Source organism: Somniosus microcephalus, chromosome 4, assembly GCF_052327205.1.
Source record: "Somniosus microcephalus isolate GS21.2 chromosome 4, FLI_Smic_1.0, whole genome shotgun sequence".
Classification (NCBI taxonomy): domain Eukaryota; kingdom Metazoa; phylum Chordata; class Chondrichthyes; order Squaliformes; family Somniosidae; genus Somniosus; species Somniosus microcephalus.
The window spans coordinates 115,714,541-115,717,520 of record NC_140990.1 but is presented as its reverse complement, the minus strand read 5'-3'; positions in this window follow the sequence as shown (position 1 = coordinate 115,717,520).

Here is a 2,980-nt window from a genome sequence, read left to right as displayed (position 1 = left end):
AATGTAACTCTGTTGTACTAGACCTGTCTACACTGAATGTAACTGTGTTGAACTGGACCTGTCCACACGGAATGTAAATGTGTGGAACTGGACCTGTCCACATTGAATATTACTGTGATGAACTGGACCCATTCACACTGAATGTAACTGTGGTGAACTGGACCTGTCCACATTGAATGTAAATGTGTTGAACTGGCCCTGTCCATACTGAATGTAAATGAGTAGAACTGGACCTGTCCACACGGAATGTAACATTGTGGAACTGGACCTGTCCACAGTGAATGTAAATGTGTTGAACTGGACCTGTCCAATCTGAATGTAAATGTGTGGAACTGGACCTGTCCATACTGAATGTAAATGTGTGGAACTGGACCTGTCCACACTGAATGTAAATGTGCAGAACTGGACCTGTCCACACTGAATGTAACATTGTGGAACTGGACCTGTCCACACTGAATGTAAATGTGTTGAACTGGACCTATCCACACTAAATGTAACTTTGGTGAACTGGACCTGTCCACATTGAATGTAACTGTGTGGAAATGGACCTGTCCACACAGAATGTAACTGTGGTGAACTGGACCTGTCCACATTGACTTTAACAGTGCTGAGCTGGACCGGTCCACACTGAAGGTAACTGTGTTGAACTGGACCTGCACACACTGAATGTAACTGTGCTGAACTGGACCTGCCCACACTTAATGTAACCGTGCTGAACTGAAGCAGTCCACACTGAATGTAGCTGTGCTGAACTGGACCTCTCCACACTGAATGTAACTCAGCTGAATTGGACCTGTCCACACTGAATCTAACTGTCTTGAACTGGACCTGTCCACACTGAATGTAACTGTGCTGAATTGGACCTGTCCACACTTAATGTAACCATACTGAATTGGACCAGTCCACAATTAATGTAACTCTACTGAACAGGACCTGTCCACACTGAATGTAGCTGCGCTGAACTGGACCTGTCCACACTGAAATTAATCTTGCTTAAATGAAGCTGTCCACAATGTATGCACAGACAGTGGGTGCACACTCCCAGAGGAATTTGGAGAAAACTTACACGGACTGGAGCTGGATAATGACCAGCAGCAAGAACTTGGAAGCGTTTTTTGGCTGCAGGACCAGTGTTTCTCTGTGCAGTTCGACCTTGTGCTGAGACCTCTGAATGAAAAAAGTATCAAGGATCATCCTGTAATCTCTGGGCATTTTACTTCAGAGTCGGGTCAGGATTATTGAAATACATTCTATTCCATCAAAACGTCAACACCATCCTGGCAGCGGCTGTACTAATCTGTTTGTTTCAATTACTGTAATTAATATAAAAGATCAAGCCATTTGATTATCTCCCTGGGGCCTGACATCAGGTATAAATGTCACAATCTGTGAGTGTGGTGCAGAGCTTCTGAGAGAAACGTACGGGTCACCAAAATGTCAGGTGTTTGCCCTTTACTATCCCGTCATTGCAGCTATCGGTGTTCCAGGAAAGTATTGGAGTCAGTTACTAGTTATAGGAATCATTGGTGAACTGTATCACTGCTCCTATTTACCGGGAATGCTTCTCCCCTTTAACTGTGTCATTTCCACCGTGTCACGGTATTTTTTGCCCCCTTTAACGGAAGAATACCTTCTCTTTAACGGAATCACAACCTAATTTGTGTGCCTGGTTCTCCAATGTTTGATTTAATGTGTTTTCCACAGAGCAGCCTCTTCAGTGGTACCAGTCCATTTGCACCAAGTGAGTTTTTATTGAAATTCAACAGCATACATCGCTGCACTGTGAATGGTATTATCACAATATTATAAATGTGTCCATATATTTCCTATTGTGTTATTGGTACTTCACTGTGAGTGGTATTTTCACACTATTGTAACTGTGTCCATATATTTCCTATTGTGTTATTGATATTTCACTGTGAGTGTTATTTTCACAATTATAACTGTGGTGATATGTTTCCTATTTTCTTATTGGTATTGCCCTCTGATTGTTATTATATATTTCCTATTGTGATATTGATATGTCACTGTAAGTGGTATTATCACACTGTTATAACTGTGTACCTATATTTCCTATTGTGTTATTGATATTTCACTGTGAGTGGTATCACACTATTATATCTGTGTCCATATATTTCCTATTGTCTTATTGGTATTTTACTGTGAGCGGTGTTATCATCACTATTATATTTGTGTACATATATTTACTAAATTAAAACAGAAAGTGCTGGAAATGTTCCGCAGGTCAGACAGCAACTGTAGAGAGAGAAACAGAGTTAACGTTTCAGGTCTATGACCCTTCGTCAGAACTGGAAAGTGTTGGAGATGTATCAGGTGTTTAAGCAAGTGTAGGGTAAGGGAGAGGGAGGATGAGAGGAACCAACAAATGGGAAGTTCTCTGATAGGTTGGAAGGCAGGAGAGGTTAAGAGACTAAAGGGATGATGGTGCAATGCTAAAGGACAAGGTAATGGGACAATTTAAGTAATAAAAGATGACTCTAGATGAAGTGTCAATGGCAATGGCAGGTGATCAACCGCTGCCATGTGAAAGAGTGAAAAAACGATGGAGCCGAGGTTATGGTTTGAAATTGTTGAACTCGATCTTGAGTTCAGAAGGCTGTAAAGTGCCTAATCGAAAGATGAGGTGCTGTTCCTCGAGCTTACGTTGAGCTTCATTGGAACAGTATAAGAGGCCGAGCACGGAGAGATCAGAGTGGGAGTGGAGTGGAGAATTAAAGTGACAGGCGACCAGAAGATCGGGATCACCCTTAAGGACTGAACCGAGGTTCTCCACAAATCTGCGTTTGGTTTCCCCAATGTAGAGGAGACCGCATCGTGAGCAGTGAATACAGTATCTTAAATTGTAAGAACTACAAGTAAATCGCTGTTTCACCTGGAAGGAGTCTTTGGGACCCTGGACAGTGTTGTTATTGTTTTATTGGTATTTCACTGTGACTGGTATTGTCACATTATTATAACT